The 27584-nt window shown below is 37.0% G+C and overlaps 1 long non-coding RNA gene across 1 annotated transcript in view; it reads right to left on the bottom strand.

Annotated features, from left to right (window-relative positions):
- Window positions 1–25216, bottom strand: part of LOC140514560 (uncharacterized) — a 60626-nt gene extending 35410 nt beyond the window's left edge. The window contains exon 1 of the long non-coding RNA XR_011970719.1: window positions 24898–25216. This is a non-coding gene — a long non-coding RNA (uncharacterized lncRNA). The remainder of the gene's footprint in view (window positions 1–24897) is intronic.
- Window positions 25217–27584: the final 2368 nt, after the last annotated feature.

The following is a 27584-nucleotide window of genomic DNA, read 5'->3' as shown; positions in this document are numbered from 1 at the left end:
AATTTATTTAGAGTCATTTTTACCCCCATAGCTCATTTTATGGGATGCAGAAGCCTTGACTTCTAGGTCTTCCTCTGATAGTATACATTGTTCTTCCTCATTTTAAAGGATGGAAGAAAATATCTGTAAAATTGGTTGTGGTGGTAGAACTTCTACAGGTCTGTCCTTCTACTCCACCATCTTGGCTCCACTCCCCTTGCCCACCCTTTAATTACTGAATGGGCATTTCCACAGACAAAGTGAGACCTAGGAAAGACCTTAGCTTGAAAAGGTCAAGATCTCCCACTGTATCTGGTCATCTTCTCATCTTGACAAATCATCTCAATGTATGTCTTGCCACTGGATTGCCTCTTCTGGAGAAGAGATTGAGGCTGATGACTTTACACAGCTCTGCCTCACATTCAATTCACTTGCAGCTTAAGACATCACCTTCCTGATTTCATTGGTCCTCTTTGAGTGTTCTTTCCAATGTTTTGCTGCTTCTCAAAATGCAAAAAACAAAAAACAACCCACCTTAAGTAATGATATTAGCAACAGGTCAATCTGTGGGGAGCAGGTGAAAGGAACTTTGAATTCCCTCCTAGTTCCAGGAGGCAGGAATTGGCCTGCCACACTTACACATAAGGCCAATACTTCTCATAAGTAAATTTAAAAGCTTTTCACTGCTATACAGTAAGCAACATTCAGGGGATATTTGTGCATGCTCTGAAGTGGGGCGGGAATGGGACCCTTTGTCATGTATTTCCAGGAGACTCACCAAGCCTCCACGTGAGTTGGTGCCAGGCAGAGCTTATTGGGAATGCCCTAAGGACTGCGTCCTCACTGGCTAGTACCCCCATTACACTCACAAACTGGAATACCTTCAAGGAGCCTAATTCTACTAAGAGGACACAGCATATCTTGGTAGAGAGTTGAGGAAATGGGGAGATGACTAGAGAGACAGGCTTTGGCTTGGGTGTCAGTCCAAGTTAGGGACTATTGGTGGAGACAGTAGATTGTCACACCCTTCCAGTAACAATGATAATATGGATTTGATAGGATAGAATTGGACTTTGATTTCCAGCAAGGTTGTAGAAAGGATTATTTTTCAAATGGTTAGTGAACATTTTACTAGTTGAAATGACTTGGTGGGGTGTGGGGGGGAAGAAGCATTATTACCATCCACTTCACTATTATACCTTAAGGATCATGGGACTTGTCCATCTGACTTGCAGCTAAAACCTTCCAGGAACTAGTAAGGAACTAGGAACTAGTAAGTGGTTAATAAATGCCTTATTAATTCACTCAACATCTACAAGAAAAAATAATCATCATAGAGTACAGACAGAATAAGTCATCACAGGCAAAGCTTATTTCCTTTGTTGACAGGATAATTAAACTAATAAATCAGAGAAATAAAGATATAGTTTATACCATTTACCTTAGATTTTTAGCTAAGCATTTTATAATGTGCTTTATACTATTCTTTTGAAAAAGACAAAGATATAGGTTAGATAGCAGTACAATTAGATAGCTTTGAAACAGATTAAGTAACCAGACTTAAAGAGCAGTCATTGATGGCTTCATGTCAACTGCACAGGAGGTCTCTAGTCTATGTTTGGTCCTGTGCTATTTAATAGTTTTACCAATGATTTGGATAAAGGCATAAATTCTCTACTTATCAGATTTGCTGATGATGTACATCTGGGAAAGATCTCAAAAGATTTTGACAAGCTAGAATACTAGAAGTAATTTAACAAAATGAAATTAAATAGGAATAAAGAAAGATACATTTGGATTCAACAATAGACTTCTCAAGTGTAAGATTTAGAAACAACAGCTATATATTGCTTGAAAAGATCTGGAAATCTGTAGTAATGGGGTAATCTGAATATGCGGTAACAATGTCATACAACAACCAAAATGACCTAATATGATGCACTAGGAGGCATAACTTTCAGGAATAAGGAAGTAATAGCAATCTCTCTTTACTGTGCCCTAGCCAGATTCCATCTGGAGTATTGGGTCCTGTTCTGGACACTACAATTTAAGGACATTAAACTGAAGAATGTGAAAAGGAATGCAACCAGCATTCAATCAACCAATAGGCCACAACTCCATACCATGGGAGGAATAGTTGAAGGAGTTTGGGAAGTTAAACTTGGAAAAGAAAAGACTTAGAAGAAGACAAAGTAACTGTTTTCAACCATTTGGTGGGTTGCGATTTGAACCAGGAATTAGTTTTGTTCTGTTTAACCCCTGTAAGTGGAGCAAGGACCAACAGGCTCGGTCATTTTTCAGTTGTGTTACTCTCTGTAACCTCATTTGGAATTTTCTAGGCAGACACCGGAGTATTTGTCGTCTTTTTCTCCAACTCATTTTACAAATGAGAAAAGTTAGGCAAACAGGATTAAATGACTTATCCAGAGCCACACAGCTAGTAAGTATTATCTGAGATCAGATTTAAACTCAGGAAGATGAGTCTTTCTGACTTCCAGTCCAGTGCTCTTTCCATTGTGCCACCTAGCCACCCATGGGTAGAAGTCACAAAAGGGTCAATATAGGCTTGATGTCAGATAAAACTTCCTAGCAATTAAAACTGTCCCAAAGTGGAGTGGGTTACCTCAGAAAGTGATGGGTTCTTTCTTATTGAAGGACCTCAGTCGGAAATTGGATAGTCTTTTCTCTGGTACAGCCTCTGCCTGAAGTAGAGATTCTTGTATGAGTTGGACTAAATGATAGCTAAGTGGCCTTCCAATATTAAATCATGTGACTCTTTTTTTATGAGTGATTCTTTGGACATCCTTATGTTTTTCTTGTCAAAGGAAAGGATTCATGGTGTTGTAGGAGGCAAGCTTCCCTACTGGTTTTTGATTATGCAAAAAAAAAAACAAAACAAAACCCATTCTGATAAAAAGTTATCTATAGCTTGTGTTTATTTTTCAAATAAAAACAATTCAAATTAATTTCATCTTGAGAATTTTATAATACTACTTGAAATCATTAGAGGTGCACTGTGAGTGGCAAAACCATGACTGGTAATTACTGACACAGAATGTCTTTATGAACCATCTGCAATTCCAAACCTTAATATTCATCCATGAAATCATTTGCATTTTTAATTATTATACTTCGATATCAGTAAGTACTCCCTCCACCAGTACAAATGACAACAATTCCATAGCTTCTAATCCTCTTTAATTTTTATCCATGCCTTTCCATAAATACTACATATTAAATTCACCCAATGTGTTGGCAACCTTCATCCTGTTTTTACAATATCTCACGGGTACCACTTGGGTTTTCCATCTGTTAACTCTCATTTTCCCTACATGACAAAGTCACCTCATCTTCTGGTTAAATATGTCCTCAGAGATTACTTTTATACTACTTTTTGCTCATCTTGTCATTGGTTTCATGTTGTGAACCTTTTGAATGCAAATCTACATCAGCACTAGTATCCATCTATCAAAATTATTATAATTGTTCAAAATAATCCATCATTAGACAAGTCTTTATTTGGTACCTGTTATGTGTCCAGCACTCTCCTAGAAACTGAAGTATAAGTTCCTCTGATACTATAATCCTAGAAGACTATGGTCCCTACCTCCAAGGAATTTATAAAATGTGACCGTGAAATAATGAGGTTAATTTTTAACAAACACATAAAAACATACGAATCAAAATGAATATTGTTCTCCCAAGGAATCTCCTTGGGGAGCTATATATTTCTAATGTACTAACATTGTTCAAACCATTTTCAGAAATCTTTCTTATGAATAATTTTCAGAGCCAACAGTATGTGCTTTTGAAGGGCACATCATTCATTTGGACATTTAGGTATTAGAATATGTGGATTCATCTTTGCCACTCACTCGCTGAGTGTCACTGAACAACTCTCTTCCCCTCGCTGAGCCTCAGTTCTCCTGCAAAATTAGAGGGTTGGATAAAATTCTCACTAATGTCCCTTCCAGTTCAAACATTCTATGATCTACACTTTAAAAGCAGCTAGTTATATAACTTTTTTATAGTCACATAACACATACTGGGAAGATGAGATTGAAACTCATAAAATTAGTTAACAATACAGAACAGTAATGAGCTACCATGGGAAAATAGTGAGCTTCTCATCACTTGAATCACTCAAACAGAGAAATCATTAGTACTTGTCAGCTATGTTACTGAGGGAATGCCTGCCTGGAAATGAGGTTGTTCTACATGACTTTTAAAGTTCCATTCAATTTTAAGATTCTAGGTACCAAGTGATATGGGATTAGATAAATGTAATAGCAGTTCAGAGAAGGGAGAGATCAATAAGGATTAGACTAATCCAGGAAAGCTTTGGGAAAGAGGTGACATTTGAGCAAGGACTTTAAAGAGAGGTAGGGTTTAAATAGGTTTGGCTTGGGGGAGGGGGAAGGAAAGTGATAATCCCAAGTCTATCTTTTTATTCAATAAATATGATCATAAAAATGAGGATGTATATTTCTGGTTTTTCTTCAGATGACATCACATTTAAAATGTATTATTGTATTAGCAAATGAGTAATGGATGTCCCTAGATCAGGGACCTGCCTACTGACCAGATCTGTTTAGAGAACTGCCACATTTACCTAAGCTAAATGGCACAGGATCTTTGTCAATTATCTTCTCTATGCTGTGGCTAAGTAAAATTTTTGTTAATGGCTGAAAGGCTTGAGTGTTGAATTTCATTCCAATACTGACCCTGAACTAACAGGGTACTGGCCTGGGTCAGACCCTTCTAAGAACATATGATATAGCCCTTTAGAGAAGAAGAATCTTGAGATGGTTTCCATGAAATAACTAAGTGGCAAGGATCTGATGTATAGAACAATTCAGACACCACAGGCAAAGTGGTTACTATGAGCAGCACCTCAGTCATCTGGATGAATGAATGACAGAAAGCTAATGATCTAAGAGTCAATCAAAAATTTGACTGTTTTTTTTGGGATGTCAAGCAGTGAATGTGCTCCCTCAAACAGATTAGGTCACAGCCCATCCATGCCAACCCATTCTGAGTGACTCTTATTCATGTCTTTTTATAAATTTTCCAAAGAGGAGAAATTAATTTTGCTAGAGATTTTTAAAGATATATTTGATATTCAACCAATGTATACATATATGTGTGTATATATGTACACATATACACATATATGTGTATATACGCATATATACACATATATATGTGTGTGTGTGTGTGTGTGTATATAAAACATCTGCTAAGTGCCAGGGATCAACAAATCAAAGGGGAAACATTTAGTCCTTGCTTTCAGAGAATTTACATCATTCTGGATTGTACAACACAGAAAAAGCAGCGAAATATTTACAACAGGGTTTCAAAAGGAAATGAGTTCTAATAACCTGAGAGATGAAGGAAAATCTTGTATAGGAGGTAATGCTTGGGCTAATCTTTGAAGGCAATTAGGGATTTTAAAAGGCAGAGACATGGAAGCAGGAGACAATATGCAGACAGCATGGGCACAGAAGCATGTTAAAAAAAAATTTTTTAATTCAACTGAAAATAGTAAGGAATTGTTTTTATGTCCTTCCAGACTTTCTCTTCAGGAAAATGTGTAGAAAGTGAAGAACAAAGGTTAAGGTGCTCAGAAATGGATCAAAGGCAAAAAAGCCAACTTTGACCCAAAGGTCTCTCTCAGGTTATGACATTATGTTCCCCACCCCACGAATCAATTGATCTGTGACTCCTGAAAGGAGTCTTCTTATTCAGAAAGGTTTAAGGTTTTGATTGCTGAGGAGAGAAGTCTTCAATTCTTGAATGAATGGTCAGAGGAGGAATTGATTAGTGGTAGCTAAAGATTAAGTGGATGACTGTTAGTGACTGTTGCTGGGCAGTGTGAAGCCACAACTGCATTCTAACATTCTTTGTTCAAAATTTCTATAAATTTTACTTCAGATTGTCTTGGAGAAAAAAGATATCCAAAGACATAGGGGAATTATGTGATTTTGGACATTTCTCTCTCCAAATTAGAAATATATTGGTTTAGAATAATAAATTAAATAAAATTATTTCTGGCAGAGTCACTTAAAAACAGAATACAAAATGAATGATTTTTTATTCTACGAGAAACAGTAAGCAGACCAGTTTGCCTAAGGGTGTGGGGAGGGGGAGAAGAGGAGGAAGTGACTGGCTAGGTAAACGAGAGCCAGAGTTTAAATACTAGACTGAGGATATTGCATTTTATCCTTGAGGCAATGGGAAGCCAATGGAGATTCTGAATAGGGAATGACATGGTCAGACCTGTTTTAGTAATAGTATTTCGAAGATTGAATGGTAGAGAGGAGAGTGTTACCAAGGAAAAGGCTGTTGGAATAGTCTAGGCAAGTAACCCTCAAGGCTACTGTTATCAACTGCTTTGCTCTCTTTTCAATTACTTAGTATTTTATCAGTTATGGTTATGAATTACTTTGTTGTTATCAATTACTTTGTATCATTGTTAGTCATGGTTCGCAATTACTTTGTTCTGTTATTAATTACTTTTTGCTATTATCAATTACTTTGATAATATCTGTTATCAATTACTTTTTGGTCCAGGACCAGCCTACTTTCTTTTCTAATAAGCTTACAAGTCTTTATCTTTTACAACATTTTTCCATATAAGTCACTGCTTATACGCCATTATCACTAACTGCTGTATCCTTTTCATTGCCTTCTGAGCCACCTTTTCCTGAGATGTTGTCAATCTACGAACTGCAACTGTTACAGCTAGGTGGGGCAGTTAGGCCTAGTGCACAAAGTGCTGGACCTAGAGTCAGAAAGACTTGGGTTCAAATTCAACCTCAGGCACTTATTAGCTATGTGATCTTGGGTAAGTCACTCAACCTGTTTGCTTCAGTTTCCTCAATTGTAAAATGGTGACAATAATAATATCAGCCTCTCAGAGTTGTGAGAATAAAATGAGACATTTGTAAAGCACTCAGCACAGTCTATAATAGTCTGTCAGTAAATAAACACAAATTAAGCATCTACTATGTAGCAGGCACTGTTCTAAGCTACATAGTGTTATATAAGTGCTAATGTTATTATCACTACTATACGCCCAGCCTGATGAAGACTATTCCCTTAGTAGTTTAGATTCTGTATGGAATGAAATGATACTCATGGAACAGAGAGCAGTCAAGAAAAGGAGACTTACTCAGCCAATAGAAGGAGGAGGTCATTCGTTGAGCTCAGATTTCCTGCCTTCCTGCCTCTGTGTTGCCCATCAAGGTGTGGGAACCAAGCAGGAGATCCTCATTACTTCTAATGCTCAGGTAACCAGAAAGTCATGGCAACAGCCTGAGCCTTCATCCTCACAGTCAACTGAATTTCAGGATAGTTTCAATATCTTTTATAGAAACCAGCACAAGGCAGAGCCTTATAAGATTGTTCCCACCACAGCACAGTATAATACTCTAACATTCAAAGAAAGAATATTATTTTTAAAAAAAATACATCAGCAAACCACTTGGGATCATTGGAATCACGTAACAATTTCCCATGAAAGAGATTTTGATGGAAATCTTTCTATAATGTTTTATTGCGTATTTCTTTACCTCAGTAAACACAGGTTAACTTAACCTTTTCTTGGTTGCTTTATGTTATTATTCCAAATATCAACTTTTGCTGAATATAATGTGGATATGCCTTTCAGGGGCTACTGACGTAGGTAGTGCTGCTCCACTGAATGACCCCTCAGACTTATTTGTATTTGGTATTTTTTCCATCTCTTCCATCTTCATACTCCTTAGTTAGTCTCCCTGAAGTCAGACAGCTTCTGGGAGCCCCAATTACTGCTTCATGACTAGACAACCACTTACTGTCTCTGGCACCTGATTCTCTCTTTGGTCAGTTGAGAATTTGCCCCATATATCATCTCATTTGGGTTCCTCTGTGGCTTGACTTCACCAATCAGTAAGGATATTCTTGCATTCTGCTTGACACCATCAAATCACAAGCTTATTAATCTTTGCCACTTCATTTCCCAGATATTTCCACTTCTTGTTGGGCAAATGGTTCCAAATATTTGAGGTTGCCAGGGTGTCTGATAAAAATATAACAGAGGCCTTATTAATATTGTTTACTCTGAAATTTACATTTAGATTTTTTCATCCTACCTTTAGGTGGGAATTGACAGATTAAAATTATTTTAATTCTGGTGTCTAATAAAGGGTGTCCTTGAGAGAAAATGCAAACTGACTTTATGTTTTACTTTCTAAACGACTTGCAAATAAAACTGCAAACTTCTTCCCCTACTATTGCTTAGTAATTTTGTTCTAAGACTGCAAAATGCTAATACTTTTAAGAACTATCCTCTTGGCAAATTCTGGGCACATTAAATCCTTTTGAGGATAACATCACTCTATGCTTTACACTGTCTAATGCATCCATTTATTACCGTATTTTATAATGCTTTGTTAGTTCGCTGTGCTACCTGAGGGTAGGAACTGTGCTTTATTTAAACTTTGGATCTCCCACAGGCCTAGAGCTCTGAAGTGTAAAATGGGGGTTTAATAAGTATTTTCTAAATTCAACTGAAAACATTCCTTAGCTTTAAATGCTCTCAGGAAGACTTGCTATGTCCGTGCTTATTTATTCCCCAGTGGTTAGGTGGTCATTGATAAAAGATACATATTAATCTATTTCTTTTTGTCTTTGAAACAGCCTAAAATATAAGCCTCTTTCTTCTGTCATCATCATAAGAACTTAGGGAGCTCTATAAAAAGGTGAGTCATTATGAACTGAAGTGATAAGAATAATGAAATCCTTTCTTCATCCCACTCCCCTCCAGGTCTTCCAGCCCAACAGAGCTCTTCCCCTTGACCCAACATGTCCTTTTCACCTCTGAACCTATGTCTGAAATGCCTTTCTACCTTTTGCCTCACCTTATTGATCCCTGCCCATCTTTCTAGATTCAGCTCAAATTTCACACCCTCCATGAAGCATTTCCTGATCCTTCCAGTGGTAGCAATCGCTCCCTCCTCTGAACCCATAGTTGGGACCACTTGTAAGAAGTTCTGTTCTGTTTTGTGTTACTGCTATTTAATTCTAGGCCCAATTAATTGTCCATCTGCCTGTCTAAGGTATATGTACAGATGAACAAGCTTTACAGATTGTCCATTTAATTATATATCATAATCTGGACAATAAGTGTTCTTCAATCAAATGGTTTTTCCTGTGTGTATGGTTAGACTATGGACCAACTAGGTAGTACAGTGAATAGAACTTTGATCTTAAATCACGAAGACTTGAGTTCAAATCCAGCCTCAGACATTTACCAACTGTGCGACCCTGGGCAAGTCATTTAACTCAATTTGCCTCAGTTTCCTCATATGGAGAAAGAAATGGTAAACCACCTCAGTATTTTTGCCAAGAAAATCCCAAATGAGGTCACAGGGAATCAGACACAACTGAAACAATTAAACAACAACAAATGGTTAAGATAAATTTTTTTGAGTGATTGTGAACCCGTCCCAGGAGGTTCTATAATGTCCTGAAGGTTGATAAAACCAGTGCAAGGTTGACTAAAATTAACAACATCTGAGGACCTTCCCATCCCTATCATCTTGGCATCTATATCTGACATCTCTCACAGCAATAGTGAACAAGCTTGGCAAATACCTGACTCTCTGTTTGACCCCTCATCTGATACTAATGCCAGAGTCCAATAAGATTACCTCTTTTCCTATATCTTTCAAGGAATCTTAAATAATTTTCATATGATAATATTAGATGGTATATATCTTATTGAAAAAGAATCTATAGCAGCAATTGGCTCTACTATGATCAATATTGTTTAATCAATAAACAGTAAGGTCAGTGGAATCTTGTATTCTTTACATATTTAAGTAATGTAATGGTAAAGACATGTCATATATGGAATATCAATTATGAAAGTCAGTCTATTCCATGCTAGCCTCTCTTTATTGGGGATGTCCTCCATGCATGTATAGTTTATTCTTATAAAATTTTATATAGATGGAAGAGTAGAAGATTAGGCCAGTAGTTGTTATTTTATCACTCATCTTATTTTAGAATTAACTAATTTTGAAATTTTGAAAAATAAAATATCTAAAATATCAAATAAGATAATAAAAAAGAGATAAGGAGGAAAAGGGAAATAGGATTTACAGATGTCAAACTATATTATGAAGCAACAATCATCAAAACCATTGGTATTGGTTTTAAAAAATAGAGAGGTAGATCAATGCAACACACCAGATAGGGGAGAATCAGAAATTATGGGGCTTAATAGCCCAGTTTTTGATAAGCCAGAAGACATAAATCATTTAGGAAATAACTCCTTACTTGATTTTTTTTAAAAAATTGCTGGAAAAACTGGAAAGCAGTCTGTCAGGAATTGGACTTAAACCAACACTTAGTGCCTTATTCCATGATGTATTACAAATGGATATGTGACCTTAATATTAAAGATCACCTCCAAGAAACTAGAAAAGGAGCAGATCATATACTTTTTATAGCTATAGGTAGGAGATGCAATCACAAAAGATAAAACAAAGAACTTGGATTATGTAAAACTGAAAAGTATCTACATAAACAAAATTAATGCATAAGAAGAGAAACAGTCAAGTAGGAAAAATATTTGTATTATTTCTCTAATAAGGGTTTGGTGTCCTAGAGATAAAAGCAATTATCACATACATGTTATGTGTATGTATATGTATATACAAACATGCATGCATGTGTTACATATATAACCAAAAGCCATACTCCAATTAAGATATGAACAATAGTTCTCAAAAGAAAAATTACAAAGTATAAAAAAAGCATGTGAAAGAATGCTCCAGATCACGAATAATAAGAGATGCAAATTAAAACAACCCTGAAATTTCATCTCGTACTCTACAAACTGGCTAAGATGACAAAACTGTCAGTGTCAGAAGGGTTGTGGTACATTGGATAGAGTGCAGGGCCTGATGTCAAGAAGACCACAATTCTAATCTGGCCTCAGTCACATATCATCTGTGTGACCCTAGGCAAGTCACTTCACCTTATTTGTCTCAGTTTCTCAAATATTAAAATGAGCTGGAAGAAAATGGCAAACCATTCCAGTACTTTTGCCAAGAAAATACCAAATGGGGTAACGTAGAGTTGAGCGTGACTGAAAAAACGATTTAACAGCAACAACAAAATGTGTATATGTAATATAGAGAAAGTGATTTTATTTCTATTGAGTTTTGTGCCATTTTGACTTTTTTTAATTAAAAACTTAGAATCTGTCTTAATATGTGCAGAATGCAAATATGCTTCTTTTCTCTAGTTTGACTTCTCAAAGAAGAATAAAACTGCCCTTCCAAGCCATTATAGAGAACGAGGCTTATTTCCTGCCTTAAAGATTTAAGAAGTTATATGACTTCCTCATGATTGGATACTGTGAGCTCATTTCATCATCTATAAAACAGAGTTGATGCTCATACTACCCCCCTCACAGCGTTGCTGTGAAGGAAGTACTTTGCAAATTTTAAAAATATTACATCAATGTGAGTGACAGGGTTGTTGCGTTTTAAAAAGTACATAAAAGCATTTTATGCCAAGTTGCCACAAAACAGTCAGGGGGTGAGCAGTTCTCACTTTGGAAAGAGAGGAAACTGACTCATGATCATCCCTCAAAGGGAAGGGTGGTGGTAGAAGTTTTCATAGATGGATATGGTAGGAGTTTGGCGGGGTTACTCTTGAGAAAGAAGAGGGAAGAAGGGAAAAATAGTCATCATCCCAAGGAGCATGCTAGCAGCAATTAGTGCCAGCCATGTCTACAGTTCTCTGCTGTGAGGCCACAGGAAATGACCTTGAAAAAGCTGAGGAGGCGTGTGACTGTGTGTGTTTTATCCAGCAGAAGTTCACCCCAGTATCCTGAGCACAGAAAGAAACAAGACAGCCTAAATGGACATCAGTCACATCCTACCCTGTCCTAACCTTCCGTGTTTTTTTTCTTAAATGTATTCTGTTAAGGAATACATTTGCCAGATTTAATATTATTTCTTATAAACATCTGTGGCCAGCCCTGAACTTGTGTTGATAAGTGTTTAATCAAGGCACCCTCTGGTGTGCTGCAGCAACACAAGATTATGCAGAAATCCCTGAGAGACCTGATGGAGACCAGGAAGAGGAACAGAAATAGAATGGACCTTCAAGTTGGCAGTAAGATTAGATTCGCAAATGGGAAGGTGACAAAGCCATTCTAATAACCGATGAATGAATCTGAGGAATCTTCCCACCCTTAGAATACCCTTTACAGAAACCCAGGCTAAGGCGCTGAAACCGGTGACCCCTAAGCCCCATCTAAGCAAGTAGAGAAGACTGAAAGGGATTAGAGTCCTCTTTGCTCAGTGGCTTAATTCCATTCAAACGCTTGCAGAGATGAAGCAACCCAAGCTCAGATCTCCATCTAGTGGTTTTCACAAGAATTGTAACCTGCATAACTTGCAGCCTCACCTCCCTGGGTGTGTGGGCACAGTGCTTTCTGCCTGCTCATTACACAACTGCAATCAAGTCTAAACTTAGAGACATTTTTCCCCTCATACTTTTTTCTTTTTAAAAAAGATATTTTCAAATAGTCTTTCTATTTGAGTTCCATATTTCCTGCTACCCTCCCAATCCTTCCCCAATCCCATCACAAGACGAACAGTATATCAATCATACATATGAATCACGTAAAACACATTTCCATGTTAGCCATATTGGAAAAAAGCAAACAAAAGTAAATAAAATGAGAAATTATGTGTCAATTTGCACTCCAAATTCACCATTTCTCTCTCTACAGGTGGACAGTATTTTTTCATAATGAGTCCTTTGGAATTGCTTTGGATCACTGTATTGATCTGTGTAACCAAGTTTTTCACAGTTGATCATCATTACACCATTATTGTGCACAATGGTCTCCCAGTTCTTCTCACTAGACTTTTCATCAATTCATATGGTCTCGTCGTGTTTTTTCTGAAACCATCCCCTTCCTCATTTCTTAGAGTACCGTGGTACTCCATCATGATCATATGTCACAACTTGTTCACTCATTCTCCAATTGATGAGCATCTTCTTGATTTCCAATTCTTTTTCACCACAAAAACAGCTGATACAAATATTTTATTACATATATATATATGTCCTTTCCCTTTCCATTTATTTATTTATTTTATCTATTTAGGATACAGGCTTAGTAGTGGTATTGCTGGATCAAGAGGTATGCACAATTTCATAGCCCTTTGGACGTAGTTCCAAGTTGTTCTCCAGAACAGTTAGTTCACTATTCCACTAACAATTCATTAACATACCTATTTTCCCTTGTCCTTTCCAGTATTTGTCATTTCTGATAGGTATGAGGTCGTTTTGATTTACATTTCTCTAATCAATAGTGATTAAGAACATTTTTTTCATATAACTATAGATAGCTTTGATTTCTTCTTCCTCAAACTACCTGTTCATATCCCTTAACCATTTTTCAACTGGGGAATGGCTCTTATTTTTATAAATGTGATTAAATTCTCTACATATTTGAGAAATGAAACCTTTATCAGAGGATCTTGCTACAAATTTTTTTGATATTGCTTTATTGTCTATGGTACCTTTTAGCAAAATGTAGTTTCCTTATCTCTTTTAATTAGGTCTATTTATGCTTTTGTTTTGCTTGAGATCATGATTACTATCCCTACCTTTTTTACTTCAACAGAAGCATATTAGATTTTGCTCAGGCTCTTTGTTTTAACTCTGTGTGTTTGACTGTAATTCAAGTATGTCTCTTCTAAGCAACATATCATTGAATTCTGGCTTCTAATCATTCTTCATCCACTTCTGTTTTATGGGTGAGCTCATTCAATTCACATTCACAGTTATGATTACTATTTACTTCCCTCCATCTCATTTTCTTCTGTTTCTTCTCTCTCTCTTTTTATCCTGTTTCTCCTCAAAAGTCTACTTTGCTTCTAATCACTGTCTCCCTTAATCTACCCTCCTTCTTATCATTCCCCTTTGCACTTTTCTATTTCCTTCCCTACTGGAAAAAGGTGGATTTCTACACACAACTGAATGTGTATATATACGTATTCTTCCCTCTTTGAACCAATTCTAATGAGACTGAAGTTCAAGCATTGCTCACCCATCCTCATTTTCCCCTCCAATGTAAAAGCTCTTCCTTGATGGACTTTTATAAGTGAGAAAATTTTCACCATTCTACCTCTCCCTTCCTCCTTCTCCCAATGCATTCCTCTTTCTCTGCCCTTCACTTTTTTAAGGTCATTCCAGCATAATCAACTTACACCTATGCCCTTTGTCTATGTAAACTCCTTTTTACTACCCTAGTAAAGTTCTTAGAATTTATATGAATCATCTTCCCATGTAAGAATGTAAACAGTTTAACTTGAATCCATTATAATTTCTCTTTCTCATTTACTATTTTATGCTTCTCTTGAGTTTTATTGTTTACATGCCAAATTTTCCATTCAGCTCTGATCTTTTTATCAGTAATACTTGAAAGTCCTCTATTTCATTAAGTATCCATTTTTTCCCTGAGGGATATACTCAGTTTTGTTGGGTAGGTTATTCTTGGTTGTAATCTTAACTTTTTTGCCTTCCAGAATATCATATTCCAAGTCCTCTACTCCTCTAACATGGAAGATGCTAAATCTTTTGTGTTACTATGGCTCCATGATATTTGAAAGGGTTTCTTTCAGGCTGCTCAAAGTATTTTCTTTTTGACCTGGGAGCCCTGGAATTTGGCTATAATATTCCTGGGACTTTTCCCTTTGGGATCTCATTCAGGAGGTGATCAGTGGATTCTTTAAGTTTCCATTTTACTTTCTTCATCTAAGATATTGGGACAGTTTTCTTTTATAATTTCTTGAAATATGACACCTATCATGACTTTCTGGTAGTCCAATAATTCTTAAATTATCCCTCTTTGATCTGTTTTCCAGGTCAATTGTTTTTCCAATGCAATCTTTCACATTTTCTTCTTTTTTTCTTCTTTTAACTTTGTCGTATTATTTCTTGATATCTCATGGAGTCATTAGCTTTCAGTTGCCCAGTTCTAATTTTTAAGGAATTAATTTCAGTGAGGAACTTTAATGAGTTTTTGTGCCTCCTTTTCCATTTGGCCCATTCTGTGTTTTAAGGAGTTCTTTTTCTACAGTGAATTTTTGTGCCTCTTTTACCATTAGGTCAATTCTGGTTTGTTTGGTTTTTAAAGGTACTATTTTCTTCATTTTTGTGTCACTTTTACCATGCTATTAGTTTCATTTTCATAATTTTCTCACATTACTCTCATTTCTTTTCCCATTTTTTCTTCCATGCTTATCTCTTCCTTTAACTCTTCCAGGAATTCTTGTTGGGCTTTTGTCCAATTAGCATTTTTCTTTGTGGCTTTGATTTTAGCTGTTTTTTATGTTATTGTCATCTTCTGCATTTATGTCTTGGTCTTCCCTCCCATCCTAATAGTTTTTACGGTCAATTTCTCTTTTAGTTATTTCTTCATTTTGGCAAGTGTGTGCTTTTACTCTGCCATTTGACTCCACTATCCCTCTCCTTATTTGTTCATTTTGAATTTTATTTTAAAATTTGGCGTTACTCACCTGGGAATGCGGAGATACTATCCCAAGACTTTTTCATACTACTGTTTTGAGAGCTAATTTTGGGCATGTGCAAGTTTTCAGTGCTTCCAAGGTAGTATGATCCAGGGAGAGGTATGGTTATGCCTCTCCTGATCTTTACCCAGGATGGCTCCTACTTCCCTGCAGTCACAAGCTCTAGCACTCCTTTTGGCTCTAGAACTGTGACCAGGTCCCCTGCTCCCTTGTGATCAACAACTAGTGCTCTTCTTCACCCTGAAACTGCAACCAAGAACTACATATGGCAGTAGAGTTACCAATCATTACCAGCAGTGCCCACTGTCAGCAAAAGGTCCTACATACTCTCTTTCTGCTTAGTTGTCTGGGCCCTTTTACTGACTGGGCCGAGAGCTCCTGATTCTGCTGCTGTTGGTGCTGCATGTCAAAATTTGATCTGAGGTATTATTTTAAAGTTGTTTGAAAGGAATATTGGGAGAGTTCAGCTAAGGTTCTGCCTCTAATCTACCATCTTTGCTCCCTCCTACCATTAGTTTTTCAAATGGTTTTTTGACTACAAATCTCTCAATGATAACTGAGAGGTCCTTGAGATCAAGAACTGGGTTTTTTTGTGTCTTTCTTTGCACCCCCAGCTTAATAAATGCTTGTTGTTGTTGTTAAATAGCATTTATATTGCATTTTATAAGTTATAAATAATTTTACATATATTATTTCATTTGATCTTCACAATGACCCCATGCTATTATTATTCCTATTGGACAGATGAGAAAACTGAGGGTGAGAGAGCATAGCACAACATAAAGTAGGTCCTTCCAAAGATAAGAACTAAACATGCCTGCCTTTAAATGATTATACATGAAATCTAAAAATAACCCCAAATAACCGTAGCCAATATTTCACCCATTTCATGTACTATTAGAAGTATTGTATTAGAACTATTGACAACAATAAAATTCTATTTCTTTTTAGTCTTATTAGCAGCAAACCTCAAAAGAGAAGAGACTAGGAGAACCCAAAAATTGGATGATTAATCACCAAATAAACAAGTGGTGGTTATATTTCAGAATCTAAATTGAAAGTAGCCCTAAATTTTGTTTGTATTGTTTTTCCAAGTCACCTCTAAAACTTCTTTATCACACCAGCTTCTTCAGTTATGCGTTTAGTCCCAGCTGTTAAAATCAGAACATTTATAAACCCACTAGCCTGAAACCTGCTGAGGTATCAGTATTGCAGGAGATTGCTTGGGGAGGAGCTATTTCTATACCTGGAGTTTGAAATGTGAGAACATCCTTCATAAATCATGCCTGACATTGTGCTTTCACCCAGCATGTCTGATTTAAACTGTCAAAGTTAAAGAAGCAAAATATGAGAATCCATTGGAGGAGAGGAGAAAAGGAAAAGGTTGTCAGGAAACTATGAAATAAGAAAGGAGAACTTGAATGGAAAGGAAAAGGAGATGGCCCCAAAGAAAAAGTGTTGCCTCCCTCCCTAATTCTTCCCTACTCAGAGGCCAAATCCTGTTGTCATTTAATGGTTTGTTAGGTCCTTGGCTCCTCCATCTCCCTGCTGTTTATACATAATAGGCAGTAATTAGTAACTGTGTACCAAACAGTATGGCTACAAAACTAATTTCATGCAAGATGTTCCAAATTGGGCACAAATCAATGGGTAAAGCCATTGTCAACAGACATGAATTAATGTCTACCAAGAGAAACTGCTCAACAACATTGGTTTGCCTGAAGGTCAGTAGGATGGCTGCAATGTTCTTTACTTGTCTTTAGATACACAATTCCAATCCCTCCTAGATCATTTCAGTTGCTATCCCACAACTAGGAAACTATTCCTTTATGTATTAGCGTAGTTAAATGCGATCTTGCTTCAAGGCAAGTGTTTTACATCTATTAGGATGGAGGAAAGGGCTAGGAACATGGTGTCAATACAAGCAAAGTTAGACAGAGACTTAAAATACACGTCTGGATTACTTCTAGCTGAAAAAAAATTATTTTTAACATTAACATTTAGAAAAGACCACTTTTTTCAGCTTGGATGATTTGTATTATTGGTTTATGATCCTAGAGTATAGGATATCAAAGCTGGAAGGCATCTTTCACATTTCTCAAATGTCTTTTCAACTCAGCACATTACTGATAGCAATTACTTGATTATGCAGAGGGTCTATCTAAAATGAGAGCAAATGTCTCTTACGTAAATCAGATGATAGAAGTGATATGGAAAAATAAGCTTGGCTTCAAAGAGACATCTTTCTCCTCCCACTCCTTTGCAGAGGTGAGGGTCCATACGTGTGAAACACTGCATGCAATGTTAGGGGCTTTTTCTCCTATTTTACCGCATTTTTTCCTATTCTTTCTCTTCTCCTTTGTTCTTCCTATTTTTAAAATTCTTTGTTATAAGAGATGGCTCTCTGGGAAGGATATGGGAAAAGAATACAGGAATACATCCCAGCAATGTAAAAATCAAAGAGATAAAAACAAAAATTAAATTTTCTTTAAAAAGAAAGTAGTGTGGGTTTTTAAAAGAAAACAATGAAACAACAAAGATATAACACTTAATTTCTTTGCTACACATCTTCTCAATGCTTCTAGATGTCAAAGTGGCATCACTGTGGATCTATAAGAATTCAGTGTGAATATCTGCAGGAGGACCCATGTGGCTCAGTGACAGAGTCAGGCTGGAGCAGCTGGTTGATGCCCAGAATGATTCCACAGTAGAGAGGATGACAAGGATGATTAGTACTTTTTCCTATCCAAATGGTTATAGTTTGATTTCTTCTACATGGCCTCAAAATTCCAAGATTTTTCCATTCCATGAAATTCCAAAGTTGCTATTGCTGTATTAGTTGTTGTTATAGGAAAATCATTCTTCTCATCTTGCTTGATAGAATTAGATAGAATAGTCCTGGATGGTACAGCCATTCTGAAAAGCACTTTGAAGCTATGCCCCAAAAGTCACCCAATTTTGTATACCCTTTGATCTAGCAATACCACCACTAAGCCTATACTCCCAGAGAGACCAAAGGAAAAGGGAAAGGACCCATATTTACAGAAATAGTTTTGTTATATCTAAAAGCTAGAAAGTGAGAGGTGAATCCATCAACTGAGAAATGGCTGAACAAATTATGGTATATAGAACCAATGGAATATTCTTGTGGTGTCACAAATGATGAAGGGGATAGTTACAGAGAAACTTGAAAAGACTTTTAAGAACTAATGCAGAATGAATGAGCAGAACTAGGAGAACAACTTATACAATAATATCGACAATGTAGAAAAAAGAAAGGGAAGGAAGGACAGAAGGAAGGAAGGAGAGAAGGAAAGAAGGAAGGGTGGAAGGAAGAAAAAAAGGAAGGGAAGGAAGGAAGGTGGGAAGGAAAAAGAAAAGAGAGAGAAAAACAAATAGCCATTCATGGGTTTTTGTTTTCTTTTTGCTGTGTTTGTGTTTTAGGAGGTTTTGGGGGGGGTTGTGAAATACACAGCAGAGAAACAAAAGGAAGGCAGAGAGAATCACAGAGAAGCAGGGCAGCTTTGAAAGTTACTTGTGGAATTTATTTTATATTTATTATATGGTATATATATATATTCACATATAAATATATTTATATATTTTAAAAGAAAAGCAAACTGATAGGGGCAATTAGAATGCTCGGTGTTTAGGGGTGGGGGAGGGGACAAAAGGGGAGAAAATTTGGAACCCAAAATTTTGTGAAAATGAATGTTAAAAGTTAAATAAATAAATAAGAAAAGCAAACTGTACACAATGAAGATTTTTAGTCTCACGTGCAGTCCTTTTCTGCTCTATTTTGCATATGTAAACGCCAATTCGATTTGGTGTTTGCTGGGTTCAGAACAACGTACTAGAAACGGTTGCCACCTCAGCTCAAGAGGTCCAAAGGCACAGAGATCAGTTTTGGACAAAATAGTTGAGATAAGTTAATTGGATTCCTAGTCTAAGAGCAAAAAGTTTTGGACACAAATAGTACTGTATTGAAGTAGCTTGACTGGTATTTTATTTCAATAGCTGGTTCCTTCTTACAGATACATTGTGCTGTGGCTGATTTATCAATTTTGGCACTCTTATCTCAGGAGCATCAGGACCTTGCAGACCTGACATTGTTTACCTTCCCAATAACCTTGAAAAGATTTTTATAATTCTTTTTAAATGTGAGGAATAGAAATCCTATAGGTTAGATAATCAAGTTAGGTTTGATGTTGTATTGGCTATCAGGGTTTTCCATTTCCATATGAAACAATTTCCTATTTTTCATCTAACCTGAGTTCCACAGCAGTGGTGTCAAACTCTGATAGAAATGGAAGCCCTATATTTTATATAAGGATTCCTACTGGCTGCATGTGGACTTAGAAAACCACGTTTAGCATTATCTGTGTTCTTTTGTATTTTTATTTATTTTGTTAAATATTTCCCAATTACATCTTAATCCTGAAGAGTGAAGGACACTTCTGCTCTAACACTTTTTACCAGGGGCCCAGGGCTACCTCGTTGCAAGATTCCTGATACATCCAAGCCCATTTCCTTCTGGCATCTCAGAATCACTTTTCAAAGTCACATCAACTCTGCATTCTACTCTTGCCTTTCAAACCCCTCCAGAGAAGCACCATGTGCTCATCTCCATCTTGCTAAATCATTTAAACAATTCTCCCAGTTGATCAGTGAAAACAGGACTCCATCTTCTCACCCTGTAAATCAACCATGGAACTCCCGTGGCTATTCTCCCTGTTTTCCTACATTCTCCTCTACTAGGAATTGTAGAGCTAAGTCAGAAGGGATGTTATCTAATAAAGCTTCTGCTCAATGCATGGATCCCTTCTACTAGGATTAGGTTGTTATGGATCCTTGTAGATATCACTGAATTAAAGTGGAATAAAGGACATATAATTGTATGCATGGTGCCACTTCTGTGCTGAGGGACAGGATTTCACTATGATCTAGACCTCGAAGGTAAGCAGAAATGAATATCATACATATATCGGTGAAATTGGGCATATGTTTGCTCATCATCTAGGTGCTGTAGATTAATCTCTCGCCAATCTGAAATAGTTGATCATCAGAAAGGTTTAAAAGGTTGAGGGCCAAGAAAGAGACCTTTGCATTTAGTAATAAGAAATCATGAGTGACCTCTGATCTTTTTTTAACCTTTCAAGTGGGGCCACCTCATCATCCTGATCTATATCTCACCACTGGACCCAGATGGCCCAGGAGGAGAAAATGAGGTTGGTGACTTTGCACAGCCCTCCATCACTTAAATCCAATTCATTTGCAAGTCATGCAAGTCATCAACTCCTTATGTCATGGTCCTCTTCAAGAATGAAGGACAAACAACACCTTTCTTTCAAGATTGGTTTCAGTAAAGAGACTGAGAAGGAAGTAAGTGATGAGAAAGGAGAGGCAGTGAATATAACCAGTTCCTTTTAGGTGTCTATCCATAAAGGGTAACAGAGATAGAATGTTAGTTTGAGTGTATGGCAGGATCTAATTAAGGTTTTTGAAGATGGGGAGTAGGCCTGAATATGATTATAGGAAGCAAGGAAAGAGGAAATGGATAGAATTTGATAGTAAAAGTGGGGAGAAATGACCGGTTGGGAAAATCTGTAGATGAGATAAGAAGGAATATATTGGAGGTTATAGATAAAGGAGGTTGGACTTGGCAAAAAGAAAGGTCACCACTTCCTCAAAGAAAAGAGTAAAAGAAGAAAGATAAATAAACATGTAGGGGATGGGGGAGCATGGAGGTATGGAGCAGGTGAGAAGAGGTAGCTCATAATAGTCTCTATGTGCTCAGTAAAGTAAAAGACAAGCTTCTGTTGAGAAGGAGGTTAGAAGAGACATCAGGGGTAGAAGGAGAGAAGAGAAAGTTTGGAATAGCTACCAAAGGAAGCAGGATAAGGGAAATTAAAGTTTTACACTGAGGTCCCAGATGAGATTAGAGAACATGAATGTGTGGTGGACCCAGTCTACACTGGGGGGATGAGACTTCCTCTAGCAACCTTTGTTTAGTGTCTCCAGAACTTAAGCAGAGAAGGCAGGTAAGATAATGAGGCTGTTCTGAGATGGAGGGTTGGCAGCATATGAATACTGGTAGGACCAGGGAATTTGCGATAGAAAACAGTGTATAATTGTTCTGGTCACCTACAAGGTCAAGACTCTGGAGAGAAATACCTGAAGCCAAAAGTGATGGACTGGGGAAATAGAGATATAAAACTGGAGTTTGTGGTAAACATGACAAATAGGTTTAGGAGTGAGCGGGAAGAGGTGGAAGGATGGTTAATTGTGGTCACCTGACCCATCTTCCACCTTCTTCCATGACTCTCTAGCAGACAGAAGAGGTGATGATTCAATTCAGTTGGAAATGTTTCTCTTTGTTTTCCCCACTTAAGAGTGGTGTTCTAGCCCCATCTGGTGGACAGTTTTTACTTTACCAACTTTTACAGGATCTAAATCCTTAGTACCAAGAGTGTTTTCATCTCAGTCAGAAAAGCCAAGCAGTACTCTCAGCAATCCAAGAATCCAAGACAACTCGAAAGGACTTATGATGAAAAGTTCTATCCATCCCCCAGGAAAACAGTGATAGAGTCTGAATACAGAATAAAACATATTTTTTGTTTTATTTTTCTTGGGGATTTTTTTTGGTCTTTGTTTTCTTTTACAACATGACTAATATGGAAATACGTTTTGTATAACTACACATGTGTAACCTATATCAAAATGATTGCTTTCTCAATGAGGGGAGTAAGCAGGGAGGGACAGAATTTGGAACTCAAAATTTTAAAACAAATGATAAAGATTGTTTAACATTAACTTTATTGACTAACAAATGTTAGAGATTTTTAAAGAAAAAATAAAATACTAAATATTTAAAAAAGAAAAGCTAAGCCATGATCCACATTACCCAAGAAGAAAAACTCCAGTATGTGTGGATGTTACCACAATTTTTAGTTAGAACCTTCCCATTGTCTCATTCACAAATTGAGAAACCCAAGTAACTTCCTGATGTATTTATTCTGTATGTTCATTCGTTCCCTGCATTGTGCAGAATGCTCTATTACTTAATGAGGAGATGCAAGGTTTCTATCAGACATAGCCTCATCCTCCAACTCATTGTTAAATAGAAAATGAATGGTCACAGACATAAATAACTATGATATACAAATGTTATATGATAAGCATAACAGACCTGCCCAATGTCACCTTATTATCTTCTAAGAAAAACTTTTTGCCACATAGGGAAAAAATTACTTGGAGGATTTATTTATTTGCTCAGCTATCCAACCAACTGGTAAGGGAAATAATGTAGAATTCGCCAAGGCTTTCAAGTCACTCATCTTCCTGGGCACTCAATTTTTTTTTTCTAAATAAAAATAAGGAAGTTGGACTCAATGATCTCTAAGGCCCCTTTCAGATCTAAATTATATTTTCAGAGTATTACAGAATAACGGACTGTATCAGGGCCAAGAAGCAGTATCACTAGTGCCTAGAGATAATCAGGAAAGTCTGCATGAAAGAGGTAACATTTAAGTTGGCCTTTAAAGGCCAGGGATCATTAAAGGAGAGAAACAACATTCAAGTCTTAAGAAATAGCATGACAAAGATTTTATCTCTTGTGCCTGAAGCAACAACCTACAAATAGCTCTTTCCCTAGAACAGTCATTTATTATATATTAAATTTTTGAAAATTTAACAATTAACAATTGTTTAAAAACAATCAACAGTCTTTTTAAAAAATTTCTTAATAGTATTTTTTCCAATCACATGTAAAGGTAGTTTTCAACATTCATTTTTATAAAATTTTGAGTTCCAAATTTTTCTCCCTCTCTCCCTTCCCTTCCTTCTCCCCAAGACAGCAATCTGATATAGTCTATATGTGTACAATCATGTTAAATATATTTCCACATTAGTCATATTGTGAAAGAAGAATCAGAACAAAAGGGAAAAACCATGAGAAAGAAAAAACAAAAGACAAAAAAAGTGAAAATAATCTGCTTCACTCTGCATTCAGACTCCATAGTTCTTTCTCTGGATTTGGCTAGCATTTTCCATCGGGAGTCTTTTGGAATTGTCTTGGATCATTGTATTGCAGAGAAGATCCAAGTGTATCAACAACAATGTTGTCACTGTGTACAATGTTCTCCTGGTTCTGCTTATTTCCCTTTACCTCAGCTCGTATAAGTCCAGGTTTGTCTGAGAGCATCCTGCTTGTCATTTCTTATAGCACAATATCCATCACAATCATCCTCAACAACTTCCAAGACTTTTTCTTTTTTTATTGTGTATTTAAGTTTTAGTATTTCAAGTAAAAGATTAATAAATTAAAAAAGAGCTTCCTATAACAGTCTTGTTCATGGTTCTATATTGCTAAACCTGTAGCTCAAACTTTCAGCTACTCTCAGCATATGTCGCCTGTCCCTAATCTCTGCCATGGTCCCCTTCTGCTATCCACTTTGCTCTGCCTGAAACTCCAGACTCCTGTAGTTCTCAATTTAATTCAATATACATTTAGTAAGTGCTTACTACGTGCAAGGTGAATAAAGTACCTAAGGGATAAAGAGTGGGTCTCTGAACTGGGTCTGGCACTCACTGGCTGTGTAAACTTGGGTGGGTAAGTAAGTCACCTTCTCAATGCCCCAGGCAACTCTTCCAAAATCTAAGTTACAGAACAGTTGATGATTTGCGTTAGTACAAAGCATTTCCTCACTGAAAGTTCTCTACTGCACCAGAGATGTCAAACACAGTCAAACTACATTAAAATGTATTTGGGAAGTATTTAACAAAATAAATAAAAGTATAATAATATATAGATAATATTACATTTTAAAACCAGGTCAGTATGAACCGCAAAGGGGCCTTATGGCCCCTATTTTTATTTCAGTTTGACACCACTGCTCTACAAATAAAAAATAAATTATTACCTACCTTCAAGGAATTTATGTCTGCTGAAGGCTATACCTGTATACAGATGGATATATAAGAATAAGAAAAAGGAACTAACACCTGAAGAGATCAGGAAAGATTTCTCACAAGGGGAAGCAATTTATAGTCACATTAAAAAATGCTCTAAATAATTATTGATTAGATAAATGCAAATTAAAGCAACCTTGAGATATCATTTTACACTTCTGAGCTGTGTTTCAAAAGAAGGCAAAGATCTAAGAGGGGGAAGACATATATTCCAGGCACAAGAGGATGACTTATACAAGGAAGTAGAAATGGAAAAATGGACATTTTAGTTCAGAGAAAAGATTTTAATAGTCCAAATTAATGAGTTCATAGTATAACACCCCCTCTCTCAACTTACACTGGCACTGGAAAGCTGGTTCCACAGAGAGTTAACAGCATTCAAGAGATAATTCCATAAGCAGGCTATTCTCCATAATATCAGCTCATGAACTCACACTGGTGTGCTTTCCTTTAACAATCAGGTGATAGATATTTTAGGTCCTTAGGAAAGGCATTTAGTCAAATGGCATAACAAGAAGAGTAAGTTACAAAGCACTTCCCAAAATTCATAGTCTCATTCTCCTAAAAGTATACACAAGTTTCTTTGGAGGGAAGACTAGATGTGGACTTAAATTTCAATGGTCATAAGGCACAACTATAGGAATCATATGGCTAAGGCAATGCACAATTCTGGAATTATAGGGTCTTGATGTTCTTTCTTTCCCCAGGGGATCCTCATGAAGTTTGATGCACAGTTGAGCTCACTCTTCCCTGGCATAGCATGGGCTAACTGCACTCTACTGGGCTTGCTTTCTGTAGGCTCAGATCTGAAATAGATCCAACAAGTTATTCAGCCTCTGGATGTGCCACCTGCAGGGCTTGGTTACACAGGTCCCTTGGCCACTAGAAAGTAGCTGTTAAGCCGGAGTAGGCAAACTTCTCTGCCTCTGGACAGCTCCTGTGGGGCTGGGTAGGCTACTTGACTATTATCCCTGAGCCAGGTAGGTCAGTCAGCCAAGAAGCTCTTTGCAGGGCTCAGTCTCTTCACTCTCTGAGCTTCCTGTCTGATGGGCAGCTCAGATGGGCGGCATTATGCTGTCTTTAGCTGAAGTGTAACAACACTCTTTTTAGCTGGAGCACTACTCTTCTCTTTCATCTAGGGCAACAATCTTTAGCCCAGGATTGACAGAAGTCTCTTCTCACTTGCTCTGAGTCTCAGCTCTAAAAATTTTTCTCTCTAGGCAGGAGGTAGGAGAGGTCAAGCCTCTCTTATTTGAGAATCCTTCCAGACTCAAAACTAGTTCTCTAGGTGATTTACGTGTCTTATTTAGTGACCACTTGCCAGACTCCTTGTGGAAGTTTATGAAGATGAAGGGCCAAAAATACAAGTGTACTCTGTGCCCTTGAGGCAAGTTCATTTAATCCTTGGATTCCTCATATTCAGTTAAGTAATGAAAGTCTCGAGTCTTTTCTGAGTTGTATGCATTATATTTCAGGGTCTCTGTCTTTTAGCTCCTCTAGCCCTCCAGAATTTATTGAGCCTCACCAGGGTACCCTATTTCAGTAGAGTTTGTGAAAGGGAGTAAGGATTAGCAAGCATTTATGTAGATTTATACATGGTAATTCATTTGATCCTTTTAAGCTTATGAGGCAGGGGTTATTATCTACATTTTATAGATGAGGGAATCAAGGCACAGAGAGATGGAGGAACTTGTCCAGCATCACACAACTGAGGGAGGTGGGGGGTCAGGGTAAGACAAGATTCAAACTCAGGTCTTCTTGACTCCATGTCTTGTGCTCTATCTACCCACTGCCCCACTTAAGATATGTGGGAGGCAGTTTGTAGAGGCTCTTATATGGAAAGACAAGGAATTTGTCTTTTATCCTATAGACAAAGGTGAGCCACTAATGGGTTTTTGAATAAGTAAGTCACCTGGCAGTGATATACTCTTCCCCCAGCACCAATGCCTTTCTTCTTTTCCCTAAATATTTAACTAAATTTATACTGGAAGGATCCCACTATATGTATGTAGTATCCAATCCTGATCTGACTGGATAATTCCATATTAGAGCTGGAAGTAACGTGACAAATCATCTAACCCAATTCACACATTTTACAGAGAAGAAAATGGAGATCCAGAGAGATGAACTGATTTCTCAAAGTCACACAGTTTAGTGGCAGATCCAGGATTTGAAATCAGAATCTTGATAACTCCCAGTTCACTATGTTACAATTCCCCTTAATGTTGGGAACTCTTCCCTCCATCCTTCCATTTACCAAAAGGTTCCTGAATTAGCATCCAGTTCCTTCTCACTTGGGTCACACTATACAAAACAATCTCATCTTTCTTGAGGTATATATGACTAATAATAACCCAATGAATAATCTCTTCTGGGAGAACTGTATTTCACCATGGGGCAAGGCAAACCAAGGCCTTACTCCAAAGGAATAATTCTTAAGTATTGGAGAAAGACAGCTAAGGGGATGTTTAATTGCACTGGGTATTCCAGTGACCCCTCAGAACGTATCACATAGGCCACAATGTACTTTTCCTGCAGAAAATATCAAGAAAGCTTCAAGTCATCAATAATAAGAGAAATGGATGGTAACAACATACCTAAGGTTTTACCTCAAAGCCACCAAATTGTGAAAGATAATAAAAGGTTTAAATAGTCAATGTCAAAATTAGAGGTGGGGTGGTAAGGTAGGCATACCTTTACTCTACTGTTGGTAAAGCTGTGAATTTGTTCAACTGGATTCAAATTCCAGTCCTGCCACTAATTAATCTTGGATCTAAGGCAAGTCACTTAATTTTTTTCAGGGTCTCAGTCTCCTTACCGTAAAATAAGGTGACTAAAATAATGTCTAAGGTTCCTTTTGGTTCTGACATTGTAATTCTGCAATCTCTTTGAAATAAGTGCGTATTGTGATAAGAAATTTTTATCTTTGATTTCATTTTGTTAATTTTTTGCGGGGCAAAGTCAGGGTTATTATGATTCTGCTAAATGGTTTGTTTAACTTTACATGAAGGAAACATGAGATTA

This window comes from Notamacropus eugenii, chromosome 1 (assembly GCF_028372415.1).
Source record: "Notamacropus eugenii isolate mMacEug1 chromosome 1, mMacEug1.pri_v2, whole genome shotgun sequence".
NCBI classification, from domain to species: domain Eukaryota; kingdom Metazoa; phylum Chordata; class Mammalia; order Diprotodontia; family Macropodidae; genus Notamacropus; species Notamacropus eugenii.
Note: the sequence above shows the minus strand (reverse complement) of the source record. Positions and strands in the feature narration are given on the sequence as shown.